The sequence below is a fragment of the Hyperolius riggenbachi genome, chromosome 7, assembly GCF_040937935.1.
Source record: "Hyperolius riggenbachi isolate aHypRig1 chromosome 7, aHypRig1.pri, whole genome shotgun sequence".
Classification (NCBI taxonomy): domain Eukaryota; kingdom Metazoa; phylum Chordata; class Amphibia; order Anura; family Hyperoliidae; genus Hyperolius; species Hyperolius riggenbachi.
Genome location: NC_090652.1, coordinates 201,374,083 through 201,390,215, shown reverse-complemented (window position 1 = coordinate 201,390,215; position 16,133 = coordinate 201,374,083). Strand labels below are relative to the sequence as shown.

Sequence of the window (16,133 nt, the reverse complement as noted above, 5' to 3'; positions counted from 1 at the left end):
TTATCTTTTCATAACTCTTACTAGGTAGGGGGTCAAAAATTACCCCTTCTACCTATTTACATGTTAAAGGTTTGGACGTTTGGAGGTTCCCACAATATTAAAGAGGGCTCCAAGATTCCACCACAAGCCCACTAGGACCTATACTCACATGTGTCAGGGTGGTTATTTCATCTCTAATGCATCGAGGTGTGGATGAGCTCCTTGTTCTCGACTAGAACAAGAGATTTGCATTAGAGGTGCAGGCTTTGGCACCCTTCTCCTACAGAGCTCCCATATCATGGAACCTATGGGCTGGTATAGCTCAGGGCTTTGAGCCCTATGGGGTAAGGACTCCGGATTGTGGCTAAACCTGCCTGCATGGTATGATTCGCAAGATTATCACAGAGCAATTAAACAAATTGTAAACTTGCCAATGACAATTTTACTCATCCCTACTTAGGGCTTAGTGGGGGTTGGTGAAATGTGTTAAGGTGTGTATGCACAATTACTGTCACCTGCAGGGATCAGGACTCAACTCCTCATGTTACAGATTGTGGTTAAATGCTATACAGACAAGTCACTAGCCATACTTTCGGTGTCTAAGGAGGTGGGAGAAGGGACAATGGTGCTACCCATGATGGAGTGGCATTAAGTAGGTGGGGTAAGTAGAAAACAATGGGTTTGGCCTGCATTCAACGGAAACAATCCAGCATGCCAGATCTCTTGGTGACACATTGGAAAGGATTGGGGGAGACCTATTACATGCTAGATTTTAAGCAGAGACAAACACAACTGACAACCTCGGTCAAAAACTAGACATTTTTTGTAGACCGTGGGTTTGTTAAAGTGCATGACATTATGCAGCATTCAATTATTATAATCCACTTATTTTATCTTAATTCCTCCAATTCCTAGTTTTTCAATCATTATCTTCCTGTCAAACATGGACAAGAACCTTTTCACCTGCTCAGAGCAGGTGAAAAGTCTCCCACTCCCATGTGCTGCTGGCTTCATTTGGAGTCCGGAAGCCTCCTTTGTTAAGGAGACCTTAGATGTCCATTTTGTAGAAAAAAGAAAAAGCATTACTATCACTCTGTTACCGGGCCATGTCGCTCCTAATTACTGCACCTTGACTAACACTTGCCACTGGCTGCCGGGAGTGCTTCTTGATGGCTTTCCACCATTGTAATATTCAGGTACACCCGGAAAAGCATCCTGATAGGGCTACCCATGGATTTAGCTTATCAACCAATGAGATTCCTCCCGAGGATGGTTTTCATTGGTCAATTTATTTAACCAATGAAAATCCTCCTTAGGGAGGATTTTTGTTGGCTGCAAGCAAGAGCCCCTTTCCCATGATCTGGACAAGGGCTTTGTAGGAGGGTGAGGGGCTTTGTTTCTTCTCTCTTACCGAGCCCCCCATAAATGTACTATGTGGGCTAGTATGTTAAAGTATGGTGGAAACCTACGCAGGTTGACTATAGCAGCCTGCGTAGGTGTGTAGGGATTTATTAAAACCTTTGTGGGGAGGTGTTAATTTTTTTTTAAACAAAAAAATGGTATGCCCCACCTACTTTAATTTGTTTTACCCCATTCTCACCCACACAGGCTGGTATTTCCAGAATGAGTCATCCTGTGTGGGGCTCTGTTCTATTAGCAGAACCAGCCCACATTGTCCGTGATATGGGAGGCTCTATAGGTGAGGGGCAACAAAGCCTCCCTACAGAGCCTTTGCCAATATCATGGACAAGGGACTCTTCCTCACCTCTGATGCCTGGGGGGAGTGGATATGGATAGGTCCAGGGGAGGTTTATCTGGGAGCCCCCTTTAATAAGGGTAACACAATATATCTGTATACTTTCAGGTAAATGGGTAGAGAGGGTAGCTTTTGACCTTATACTTTAGTGTAAAAAGTAGATTTTGAATACATTTAAATACTTCTGTATTCATTTTTTCATCTGTTGCTTCTTTTATTTCTGTGTCCTCCTTTAAATCTTAATTTAAGACTCTCCTTCTGCTACCACACCTGTCTCTTCAGCCCCATGCACCTTGGAGCTTACCCGATGTCTTCCCGCTACTTGCCTGGTTCCTCTGGCACCTTTGATCCCTGCTGGCTTGAGCTGAACTGCTAAGACCGCCACAGCCGCTCTCTTTCACTTCTTACTGGTAAGAAGGCATTCTGGAGCCCTTGCAAACCATCTCGATAGCTCCCGCAATAGATTCTTAAGAGGATTCTCATTGGTCTACCTAGTGGACCGATGGGCGACCCTCACAGAACCTATAACTATGCTTTATTGGGGCTCCAAATGTCCCTATCACCAGTCAGAAAGAGAGGAGAATGACGGTGGTGGCTTTGGCAGGTCCAGGGGTTTAGCTGAAGACAACATGAAGCAACGGAGAGCTATGGTGCCAGGATGTAGCAGTGAGTGCTGGGTGGCCCTGGGAGCTGCAAAAAGCTTTCTAAAAGTTTAAACGTATTTTAGTTGTCTTACAAAGAGGCTTATAAGGAATTTACTATGGAGTTGCAAAAATGCATTAGATTACAGGGAGTTAAAGCATGTAGAATATGTTATGCAGTGAAGGGGCAGAGGTATTAAGTTGCATGGGCTACATGTTCTCTGCCTATGTTAAGTTTGATTTATTTAGCAATCATTTGGTATAATATTTCTGTTTTTCACTTTGATAAAAATGCATTTAAAAGAGTTTTTCAAGAAAATCACAAGTAAAGCAACACTGTATATACAGTTATTCTGTCTAACAAGATTACATTTAACACTGTGTTCACGTCCATTTGGGGCAATTTAATCTCCCATTACAAAGTACAAATTGTACAGGAAAATATAATTTTCTTTTTCAAGCGAAATAAGACTTTTGTTTTATCTAGACGTGGAATCATTTTGTCTCCGCTTTTTCCATCAGCCATTTCCACAGAACAAATAGAACATTTTAACAACCATAGTTATTCTTAATGATAAGTGTTATTTGTACTCTGGTAATTTGCAAGCACCCATTTATAGAGGGGAACTGGGAAAAGTGAAGTCTAATTAAGGTCCATGTTCCTTCTGTGCTGTTGGGTCTTTTTACTTTATGAGACTATCTGTAAAATGAAGACCAAGACCAGTGAGGCTTTTTCATCCATCATACATTATAATGATCTGGTTGATGATGGAGTTGAAAAAAAAAATGTACTTTATCTGCTGGCTGTAGTTTGGAATATTTAACTACCTGTACAGTAATATATTTTCATAAAAGATTGAAGGAGCTGAACCAGCCTTCTTTCCCTTTTATGTTTTATAATTATAAAATTAAATGAACAGAGAATTTTAGTTTGCATGACCAGAACATTCTGTTTTAAGGCATATATATGCACATTTGTTTCTTATAGTTTTTAAAGCTGTAAAAGGTCCTACATAATCGTTAAGATAATCCTTGATAGTAAAATAATAATAGATTGTTTGAACTTTTTCTACCTGCTCCCTGAATGTCAGGAAAAGCTGGTTTTCTGTTGGGTCATCAAGGATCACCTTGAGCAGCTTCAGGCAGTCTCTTGGTTCCCATAGCTGTGAGCTGCAGTGCAGTGCTGATAGTTAGCACAGGCACATTAAAAGAAGTCTGCATGGTAAATGTATTGCACAGTGTTGGAAGTTGGTCAACAGGTATATTTTCATAATCTAAAACTGACATTTATTTGCATATGATTTGCCTATACTGGATTTATTTATTTTATTTATTTGGAGGGGGGGGGGGGGCATGGGAAGTACTCCAACATTTCACTATGAATGTACTTTGACAGTTACAGGTGAAACTTGAAAAAAATAGAATATTGTGCAAAAGTAAATTTATTTCAGTAACTCAACTTAAAAGGTGAAACTAATATATGAAATAGGAACCCTTTGCAGGTGTTTTGGATTAATTAGCTGATTAGAGTCTGACACTTTGAGCCTAGAATATTGAGCATTTTCACAATATTCTAATAGTCTGCGATATTGATTTTGGGGTTTCATAAGCTGTAAGCCCTAATCATCAAAATTGTAACCGATAAAAGCTGGAAATATGTCGCTTTGCATGTAATGAGTCTATTTCATATATTAGTTTCACCTTTTAAAGAGACTCTGTAACAAAATTTTCAGCCTTATTTCTTCTATCCTATAAGTTCCTATACCTGTTCTAATGTGGTCTGTCTTACTGCAGCCTTTCCTAGTTGCACAGTGGCTGTATTATCTCCGTTATATAATCTAATCTTCTTTCCTTTGACAGCTTTGTCGGGCTCAGACACTCAGGCTGGAATGTGCTGCTCTGCTTGTGATAGGTAGAAGCTATACACACCCTCTCCACGCCCCTACAGGCTTTGTATGAGTCACAGTCTGAGCTTCTTTTAGCCTATCACATGCTGGTTAGCAGCCATGTTTTTTGTTTGTAAACACTGCCTAAAACTGGCAATTACAAGCCAGGATTTCAGCAGGGAGTGGCAGAAACAGCACAGAGGGGCCCAGGAGAGCATAATGAATAGAATTGTATGCTTTTTATTGTAAGAATTTTAGAGTACAGATTCTCTTTAAGTAGCATTACTGAAATAAATGGACTTTTGCACGTTATTCTAATTTTTCGAGTTTCACCTGTAATCAAGCTCATGTTTTTATTATCCAATCACATGTTGACAACTTTTATAAACAAAAATTATATGCACTCCACATCAAACCAAATATTGACAGTAAAATGTAACATAACTAACACTACATTTAACATTATAATCTTCTGCAGACTGTTATTACTATTTATGCATCATTACCAAAAGAAGAGGAAAATTGGTGTATAGAAAAAAATCATTTTTTTATTTGATCAACAACTTTTGAAATTAGTATTTAATGATACCCCGAACTAATTATTTTTCCAAGTAGAGAACAAGAAAAATAGCAACAGGCCTAGGCTGACTGTTTATACATTTTGTGCTTCATTGTATTTTTTTTTCATACTTTATTTAATTGAAGTCAAATTGTTGTATTTTGCATGTTAGAGGTATTTACCTTAGATATAATGTCTTTCTTTTGTTATTTTTTTTCCAAACTTTGGTTAGTAAAATGCAGACACTGTCTTAGTGTAATTTGTAGGTCAAAATGATAGCTATGACTAAGAGCCCACAACTGTTAATACAGCTTTCTGTGTAATGGTTTGATCTTGAATAAGGTTACAAGGTGTTTTTACCTCATCTGTTTGAGCAGTCACTTTTTGTCAAAAAGATGTGCTACATACATAATGAAATCATAACATAGGTTCAAACCACAAGTTATTGTATCGATTTGCAACAGTTAGAGCCATGATACCTTCATTGCCAGAAACCTTCAAAATACTAAAAAAAAAACTATTTCATCTTACTTTTTGTCAGATTAAATGATGTTGACAGATTGTGGAGGAGTTTTTGGATGGGATCTACAGATGAGGCTTACAATATTGGTGTGCTTCCACTTTTCCAAATACAATCACAGTTTGCCATGTCAAATGTCAAATGTAAAATGTACAGTACCTGTAGGATAAAGCAGAATAACAAACATGCATGTATTTGCAATGTATTTTTTTTACTTCAGCTCAGGGCATGCATTAAAAGGGTACAGCTACTGTTGGAAAAGCATTTGGTCTGGTGTAAGGCTAATTACTATGGCTAACAACCTGGAAACTTGGCTTGCCTGAAAGCTTAAACAACAAGAGAGACTCAATACTATACTCCAAATGAGAACTCTCAGTGGAAAAATCATTAGCCGCCCTAAGAAATTACATGCTGCCTTCTGAAAGAACTATGGTAACTTATATGATGACCCTAATCATGATTATGCCCCAAAACTAAACATTTCTTAAATAACTTAAAACTGCCCCTAATCAATGAAGGGACACTAAACTCTTTAAATGAGCCAATCACTGAGTAAGACGTATCTAAAACTATGAACAACTAAAACTAGATAAGGCCATAGGCTTTGATGAGTTCTACGTGCTTTTTAAAAGGGACCCCCCTTAAAGAGTAACTGTCAGGCTGCAAAAGCTAATTTAAACCTCTATTCTCCTGTGTTAAACAGTTTAGAAGGAAGCCAAAAAGGCAACACTGAAGATAAAAATCTCTCTTTCATTTGATGTGTGCTTATCAGCAAAGCTGTTAGACCCAAGCTCTTAAAGGGAAGGTTCAGGGAGGGTGGGGAAAAAATAAAAATCAATTTCCACTTACCTGGGGCTTCCTCCAGCCCGTGGCAGGCAGGAGGTGCCCTCGGCGCCGCTCCGCAGGCTCCCGGTGGTCTCCGGTGGCCGACCCGACCTGGCCAGGCCGGCTGCCAGGTCGGGCTCTTCTGCGCTCCAAGTCCTTGTACTTCTGCGTCCCACGCCGGCGCTCTGACGTCATTGGACGTCCGCCGGGCTGTACTGCGCATGCGCAGAACTACTGCGCATGCGCAGTACAGTCCGGCGGACGTCCGATGACGTCAGAGCGCCGGCGTGGGACGCAGAAGTACAAGGACTTGGAGCGCAGAAGAGCCCGACCTGGCAGCCGGCCTGGCCAGGTCGGGTCGGCCACCGGAGACCACCGGAAGCCTGCGGAGCGGCGCCGAGGGCACCTCCTGCCTGCCACGGGCTGGAGGAAGCCCCAGGTAAGTGGAAATTGATTTTTATTTTTTCTTCACCCTCCCTGAACCTTCCCTTTAAGAAGCCGAAAGCCGCATACCATATTGCAAAGCATTCTGGGGCCCTCCCCTCGGCTGCTAATGAGAAGTTACAAGGTCAAGTTACAATAGCATGTAACTCAGTCCAGCACACAGCACTGATAAATCTCAGGGCAGAGTACACTGCAGGAGTCCGCTATTGTTCCTAGCCACATGGCTAATTAATATTCACTGCACAGTACTGTTATTCAGTACGGCTTTTCTGTGAGTGGAATCATCAGGAAGCAGGCAGGACATGACGACAAATTTGGCTTCATAGGAGACAGACAAACATGGAACCTGCCATGAGCTGTCAGGAGCATCAATCTCTGCATATACTATATACAAATTCTGTGAAATCCAAACGTGGACAGTGAAATGCATATGTAATGTAAGTACAGCCAATATTTAGCTACTGATATATGTGTTTATTTTCTCTGAGACCTTATACCTAACAGTCCATTTTAACATGAAGATTTATCTCTCTCTCTAAACTGAATTATAATGTTTTTACTGTTATTTTAGCAACTAGAATCACTGGACCCCCCTGTTCTAGTAGCAAATTACCAAATAGGTTTTATTTGCCAGGCTCCAGATAGTATAAGATAACATTTACTTACTAACAGATCCCAAAACACCCCTAACAATGATAGCAATTGATATAGAAAAAGCCTTCAGTAGCCTATTTTGATCATACATGTTCCTGGTCCTGAAACAAATGGGAGTTTCTGGTAGTTTTATGCAATCTCTTACCCATCTTTATTCACAGCCACAAGCCCATATTAAGATCTCTGAAGTCCATCCTAACACATTAGGATTAGGAGAGGAAAGTTACAGGGGTGCCCCATTTCCCTGATCCTTATTAGAATGCATCAATACATCCATAGATAACCCTGCAGCTGACATTTTGTTATCCCTCGCCAGCATCTTAATATCTATGCCTTACCTGATGACTGCTCTTAAGCATTTCAGGAAAATAATCTGGACTATAGGTCAATGTGGATAAAACAGAAATATTGTTCTGCAACACACCCAAACAGTAAGTCCAACAAATAGCCAAAAATGTTAACTTTCGACTCAGGTATCAGAATTTTCAGTGCCTGGAAATAAAATGAATACTAATAACTAACTACTATTAACTCCCTCTCTGAATTTAATTATGTCTTACTAATCCCCAAATATGAACAATATCTCAATTCCTGGAATTTCCCCACTTTGTCATGGGCAGGAAGAGTTAAAATGACTCTGCATCCTCTAATCATGTAGTTTTTTTTTCTAGTGTTAGCAGTAAAGAAACAAACTCATTGCAAATACCTATATTTGATTTTATGTGGTCTTAAAATAAAGCCAAGATGTCTAGAACCAATATGATTTGGCAAAAGAGACTAGGTGGCCTCTTAGTCCCCATCTGGTGAAATATTACAGAGCTTCCCAGCTGATACAGATACCTCTGATTTATGCCCGAGACCACAGACCTCTCTGGGTTGACATTGAAAATTTCTTTATGGATCCATTTACATGGAAAGACGTTTTATGGTCCCTCAATCCTTGTGGCACCTAATTGCGGTCAGAAAACCCTATACTGGTTAATATCCGGGTTTGGAGGCACACGTGCTTTAAATATGGTCTGTGATCTAGAGTCAATTTATAAACTATCTGCCAGTCCCAAGTGGTCTTCACACTATGGCATGTCTTACATGGAGAATTAGGGGAATACAAATTATTTAAGATCTGCTGGAGGAAGACAAACTAAGTCCTATGCAAGTTTTTTATGAGCAAACATGCCTGTCTCTTGAGTCCTTTTAGACCCTTCAGGTGTTCCATTTTGTCAAGTCTTTGTTGATAACCAAAGGGAGGCCACAACTACACCCTTCCATCCAATCCATCCACCGTGCTGCCATCCAAGGAAGGCAACAGGCATGCTGTGGGCAAAGGAGCAGGAATGGCTACCACCACACATCCAAGGGAGGCAGCAGGCATGGCATGCAAGTCCCAACTCAGGGAGGTATTGACAAAAAATAACAATACAGGAGGACTTTCGGGGCCCTGCTGTATATGAGACTAATCAACGTTAAATCCTTTAACGAGAATCTGTTACGGAGGGCAAGTCTGACATTCATTCAACTGTGTGACTGATAAACAAGTTTCCATATTACTTTCTCAGTACCATAGTGACCACGGGTAATGGCTGGGGAATCGGGGTTTGATTCCAGTCCGGAGTAGGAGCCTGAGAGTCGGCTACCACCACACATCCAAGGAAGGCAGCAGGCATGCTGTGGGCAAAGGAGCAGGAACGGCTACCACCACACATCCAAGGGAGGCAGCAGGCATGGCATGCAAGTCCCGACTCAGGGAGGTAGTGACGAAAAATAACAATACAGGAGGACTTTCGAGGCCCTGCTGTATATGAGACGAATCAACTTTAAATCCTTTAACAAAAATCTGTTATGGAGGGCAAGTCTGCCATCCTTTCAAGTGAAAGGTATGCACTGACTGACACGTATAATACAATGTGCAGTCACAGATGCAGTGAAAGGTATGCAGTGACTGCAAACAGCTGTTTGTGTAGTGACGGCCGTGCTGGACTGGTGCGCACCATGGCGAGAGTGCAGGTGATGGTGGCTTTCCAGCCCATACGGTCACCGGGCTGAAGTAGCTCAATAACAGAACAGTGACTGTCTAGCTGATCGAATTTGGTCTGTCCACAATGAAGCAACGACCCTATTATCTTGGGTGTGCCCCCCCCCGAGACACTCATATAGCCGGCGGTCATTGCTTCATTGTGATACGCAAGCCCCTTCACCGCGGCAAGGTAATGATCATGAAGGGGAATTAACACATGTACATGCCTTTTGTTTTGTTGGTGCAGCCGCAGTGCAGCCAGAAAAATTAGGCAGGCATGTACACACACCAGAAAAATTATTATAGCGGCCACTGCTAGCAGCGGCCTTAAAAATTCAGGAATCCGTCTGGAGTCCTGGACCCTGTTGGTGGTGGCAGAGAAGGCAGTCAAGTGGCCTGCAGGCAGAGATGCTGTGTGGGGACCGACTTAGTCATGGGGCAGGCAGTCACATGGCATGCACGCAGAGATGCTGTGTGTGGGGACTGACTTGGTGTTCGGGCGGGCAGTAGCCCTTTGGGATCCATGCCTCATTCATTTTGATAAAGTGGAGGTACTGAACACTTTTGTGACCTAGGCGACTTCTCTTCTCAGTGACAATTCCTCCAGCTGCGCTGAAGGTCCTTTCTGACAGGATGCTTGTGGCAGGGCAAGAAAGAAGTTGGATGGCAAATGTTGACAGCTCTGGTCACAGGTCAAGCCTGTGCACCCAGTAGTCCAGGGGTTCATTGCTGCTCACAGTGTCTACATCCACACTTAAGGCCACGTAGTCGGCTACCTGCTGGTCGAGGCATTGGTGGAGGGTGGCTCCGGAAGGGCTAAGGCGAGACGTTGGACTAAAGAATGTCTGCATGTCCGACATCACCATGAGATCGCTAGAGCGTCCTGTCCTTGCCTGCGTGGAAATGGGAGGAGTAAGATTACTGGCAGTGGCACCTTTATTCCGTTATGCTGTGACATCACCCTTAAACGCACTGTAAAGCATAGTTGCCAGCTTGTTCTGCAAGTGCTGCATCCTTTCTGCCTTCTGGTGATTTGGAAACATCTCTGCCACTTTGTGCCTATACCGAGGGTCTAGTAGCGTGGGCACCTAGTACAGCTCATTCCCCTTGAGTTTTTTTTATACAGGGGTCCCTCAACAGGCTAGACAGCATGAAAGTCGACATCTGCACAAATTTGGATGCAGACGTACTATCTGTAACGATTGTTGTCAGCAACACACTTTTTTCTGATTATTGGTGATCTGCAGTATCACCAATAATACAGATGCTATACCTGATTATGTGGTGATCTGCAGAATCACTAAAAATACAAGTATAGCTAGACACAGGACACCTAATGTGGTATTGTGTTTGGTGCAACAGTGATAAGGGAAGTTATCTCCCCCGAGGAGCGGGAGACACAGACAATATTGCAGCCAAGGATCCCCTGAGGGGCAGGGAATTCAGACTGCACTGCAGCCAGTGGACGCCTGAGCAGTAGGGACCACTGGCGGTGATAGAGAGAGTGTGATCACCTGAAGGGCAGGTCACCAAGGTAACACAGTAGCCTAGGATTCCCTGAGGAGCAGGAAATACAGACTATACTGCAGCCGAGGATTCCCTGAGGAACAGGGAATTCAGATAGTACTGCAGCCAGTGGACACCTGAGGAGCAGGGACCACTGACTGTGCTACAAGTGAGATCACAGGTGGAATGAGTGATTAAGACTGTACTACAGCCAAGGATTCCCTGAGGCGCAGGGAACCAGACTGTACTGCAGCAAGTGGACCCCTGAGGAGCAGGGACCACTGACTGTGCTGCAAGATGATCTCCTGAGGAGCAGGAGACATTATTTGCAACTAACAGACACCTGAGGAACAAGTGTCACAGATAGTACAGTAAGACTGATCACCTAAGGGTTAGGTGACAGCCCTAAAGATTTCCTTTACTAGTGGTAGGCCCACTAGTGGGGATAGAAAGGTCAGACAAGCAAGGTCAGCAACGAACGGACAGATACAGTAAAGAGGCGGAAGACTGATTCGGTATCCAGCGACAGGCAGAGTTGTCAACAGTAGACAGGCAGAAGTACCGAATCAGCAACCAAGAGTGTAGTCAGGAGAGCGAGAGATCATAACAGATAATACAGTAGTAATATAGCAATCCTAGTCTCGGTGTGAAGTCCTTGGTTTCAACACCTGAGAACTAGACTAAAGAATGGTACACAAGTCTAACAATATAATAGTATTTAAAGCTATCACCAGAATCTGACTAAGTGTGAATTCCCAGCTCCGGCTGGTTCTAACACACTGTAAGATCTGACTAGGGTCTGAGCGCTCACACGTTAGCATTCGCAACAGCAGACAACTTGCAACTGACAGGCAAGTCCTATATATACCCAGGGCGCTCCACAGCGCCGCCTCAGTCACTCAGCCAATCCGGAGCATAGCTGGAGTCAGCTGATCGGCCTGATCAGCTGACTCCCCTTCTACTTGCATAAAGGTCCTGTCGCCTGGCGCGCGTAGCTCTTAATCTGTGTGCACTGGAAGGACCAGGCGAACCAGCAGCATGTAGCTACACGGCAGAAGCCGCCAGCTGGAACGCGGAGATGGCTGCCCTGCCGCTTGCCCATGCAGCGGCATCTCCGCTATCCTTTACACTATCCATCTCCTCTTGCTCTTCCTGAGTGATGCCAGCTAAGTTCTCCTCCTCTCCCCAACCACGAACAATACCACGGGAAAGTTGAGCAGCACAAGCCCCCAGCGACACGTGGTGTGGTTGTTCTTCCTCCTCCTTCAAAAAAAAACCACCTTCCTCATTATCTGGCTCTTCTTCCCCACACGACTCCTCCTCCTCCCCCCCCCCCTCTGTGCTGCCACAGGTGTTTTCAGGAATCATCTGCTTCTGCTAAGAATTGATCCCACAACTCTTCCTCCTGTTCGAGTTCACGCTCCTCCACAGCTTGATCGACCACTCTGTGCAAGGCACGCTCCAGGAAGAAAGCATATGGGATCAAGTCGCTGATGGCGCCTTCACTGCGACTCACCAGGTTTGTTATCTCCTCATATGCCCACATAAGCCTGCAGGCATTTTGCATGAGTGTCCAGTACTTTGGCCAGAACATCCCCAGCTCCCCAGAGCATGTCCTTTGATTATAGTTGTAGAGATACTGTTTGACGGCCTTCGCCTGTTGTAGCAGGCGGTTGAACATCAGGAGCGTTGAATTCCAGCGAGTCGGGCTATCGCAAATCAAGCGTCTCACCGGCAAGTTGTTTCTCCTCCGCTGAATATCGCCAAAGCGTGCCATGGCCGTGTAAAACCGCCTGAAATGCCCACACACCTTCCTGGACTGCTTTAGGACGTCCTGTAAGCCTGGGTACTAAGACACAAATCTCTGAATTTCGAGATTGAGCACATGTGCCATGCAGGGTACATGTGTCAACTTTCCCAAATTCAAAGCCGAAATGAGATTGCTGCCGTTGTCACACACCACGTTGCCGATCTCCAGTTGGTGCGGGGTCAGCCACTGATCCACCTGTTTGTTCAGAGCAGCCAGGAGAGCTGCTTCAGTGTGACTCTCCGCTTTGAGGCAAGACATGTCTAAGATCGTGTGACACCGTCGTACCTGGCATGCAGCATAAGCCCTGGGGAGCTGGGGCTATGTAGCTGGAGAGGAGATCGTACCACCAGTAGAGTTGAACTGCCACTCAGCCGAGGAGGAGGATGACAGCGAAGAGGATGTAGCAGGAGGAGAGGAGGTGGAAGCAGGCCTGCCTGCAAGCCATTGAGGTGTCACAAGTAGGTCCACTGCACAGCCACGTACTCCCTGCTTGCCAGGTTGACCCAATAGGCTGTGTAAGTAATATACCTGCCCTGACCATGCTTGGTAGACCAGGCATCCGTGGTCAGATGACCCAGCTCTGTGTGCCAGAGATGACACCACTTGCCTTTCAAATTCATGGTACAGTTTGGGTATCGCCTTTTTAGAGAAATAATTGCGGCCTGGTATCTTCCACTGCGGTGTCCCAATGGCCACAAATTTTCTGAAGGCCTCAGAGTCCACCAGCTGGTATGGTAACAGCTGGCGAGCTAACCGTTCCGCCAAGCCAGCTGTCAGACGCCGGGCAAGGGGGTGGCTGGCAGACATTGGCTTCTTCCGCTCAAAGATTTCCCTCATGGTCACCTGACTGCTGCTGTGCGGTGTGCAGAGGAGCAGGAACCGCTGAAGGTGAGAGGCGGAGTGGAGGAGGGTGGCTGTGATTGTGAAGGTGCAAGGGAGAAAGCGACTAAAGATGATGCACCTGAAGGAGGAAGAGGAGAAGGAGGGGTGGCTTTGCTTTTGTGTGCTGCTTTTCCTCAGGTGGTCTTCCCATTGCAGTTTGTGCCTTTTCTCCATGTGCCTTCGTAAGGCAGTTGTCCCTACGCGGCTGCTGGCCTTTACACGGCTAAATTTTTGGCGGCAGAGAGAACAGATGGCATTGCTCTGATCTACGGCAGACACACAAAAAAATGTCCAAACCGCTGAGCCCCCTGGGGTGATGGCACTATGGTGGCATCAGCAGCTGACATTGAAGGGCATGTTGGCTGGCTGTACATAGGTGGCGATACATGGCGCCGACACTGCCACCAGCTTTTTCTGACAACGAGCTCCCCCTGCTTCTTTCTGGAACTCGTCGCCTCCTACTCCTCTCTGACTCCCCCTCTGAACTGTCCCCTTGTTCATCTTGTCTATTAGGATCCCACGTGGCATCCGTATCATCATAATCATCCTGCCCAGCTTCGCTTGCCTCAGACACCTCATAAACTGCACCAACAGCAGGTACTTCATCATCCTCCTCCTCACACCTTACGTCCATAGTGTCGCCTAACTCAGACATATGAGGTGCTGTAACTTGCTTAGCGCCTTCATCTTGTTGTAACAATATTGGCTGCGAATCCATTAATTCCCCACCAAATAACTCCTGCGAAGTGTCGAATGCAGCAGATGTGGAGCTTGTAGTAGTGCTGGTGGCTGCGGAAGATGTGTTCTGTGTCACGGGTGTTCTGTGTTAAATAGTCAACCACGTCCTGACAATCTTCGAAGTTGATGGGGCGTGCCTTCTTCTGAGCACTATACTTTGGGCCAGGGCCACACAAAGTCACGTCAGCGCGACCTCGAACAGACCTGCCGGGTGGCCTGCCTCTGAGTCTGCCTCTGCCTGTTGTTTTGTCCATAGCGGGGGGGGGGGGGGGGAGTGAAAGTTATGCACTGACTTGACTAATACAATGTGCAGTCACACAGATGCAGTGAAAGATATGCAGTGACTGGTATTACAATACAATGTGCAGCTTTCACACAGGTGCAGTAAACAGCTCACGTAGGTAGGTAGGTGCACTGAACAGGTGGGTATGCAGTAATTGGTATTACAAATGTGCAGCTGTCACACACACAGGTACCGTGAACAGGTGCAGCGATTGATGGTATATAAAACTGCGTGCGCTCACATAGGTAGGTAGGTGCACTGAACAGGTGGGTATGCAGTGATTGGTATTACAAATATGCAGCTGTCACACACACAGGTACCGTGAACAGGTGCAGCGACTGGTGGTATATAAAACTGCGTGCGCTCACGTAGGTAGGTAGGTGCACTGAACAGGTGAGTATGCAGTGATTGGTATTACAAATGTGCAGCTGTCACACACACAGGTAGTCACTGAATGTGCTGGGCCTGGCAGTGGCACAGTAGGAATTACCAAGGGGCCAAGATCCAGCAGCTGCGACTGACTGACGGGGCTGTATATGCAACACAAGTGTCTGTGGGACACACACAAAAACAAAAACAAATAGATCACAAGAACAACATTAGCTCTCAAAAGAGCTGTTGAGGATGATTAGTGCTTTTTAGCAATAAGTATCAGATAGAAGGAGCAACCTAACAAACCTAACACAAGAGCCTGCATTTTATAAGGGGGGGGGGGGGAGGGCTCGAGGAGGGAGTGTAGCCTGATTGGCTACCCTGTGTCTGCTGACTGTGATGTATAGGGTCAAAGTTGAAGCTAATGATGTAGTATAGGGGGTGGGTCGAACTCGCATATACGAACCATCAAAGTTTGCGCGAATACGTTCGTGTGCGAACTGTTTGGGCCATCTCTACTGCACAGGTGTGGCCCATCTTGCCTGTGCCCAGTGCAGCTACCCTTGTACACAGACAGGAGCATAGCCATGCAAACCTATTAGACAAACCCTTCTCAAATAGGTTCAAAGGGTCCCAGTATTGCAGCATTGAGCTTGAGTGGGATGGGCTTCATGATTATCCCTCTACTGAAGTATTTATCTTTTACTTTATACAGGATTTTCCTTCAGATACAGTTTAAGTCGTTTTTAGAGATCAGCAAAGATCCATTTAGGATTGTAAATTAGTGATGACGTGATTGCAGTTGCTTGCAGCATGTTTCGAAAAAGGTTTTTTGTTTTTGTAATAATTCCATGACAGCATGGGTTTATTAAACACATTGTTTTCTCACTTCTGCAGAAACCTTCACTATATATCAATATTTTCCAGACCATGGGGTTGATTCATTACAGAGCTGCTCTAGCAGCGCTCTATAAAAAACAACTTGTGGCTGCTACGTATGCCAGGCACAGTCGTGCTGCGTAGCGTGCCTTGCTTAGTTATGTGCCCTGTGTACATAGGAATGCATGCTCTTTTAATTAACATAGTAGCAGCCAGGCTAGTGAAGTATCGATATTTCACATCAGCACACAGCATTTAAAGGAGTACATGTTTCTATGTAGCAGCGCACGTAACTAAGGCACGCTACACAGCATGACCTCACATAGTGTGCATAGCGGCTGCAAGCTGCTGCTATGTTTGCAGTCTTAAGGCACAATAGCAGACA

The 16,133-nt window shown here is 44.9% G+C and overlaps 1 protein-coding gene across 2 annotated transcripts in view; it reads left to right on the top strand.

Moving 5' to 3' along the window:
* PARD3B (par-3 family cell polarity regulator beta) overlaps window positions 1–16,133 on the top strand; it is an 807,407-nt gene that overhangs the window by 654,077 nt on the left and 137,197 nt on the right. The window lies entirely within an intron of this gene.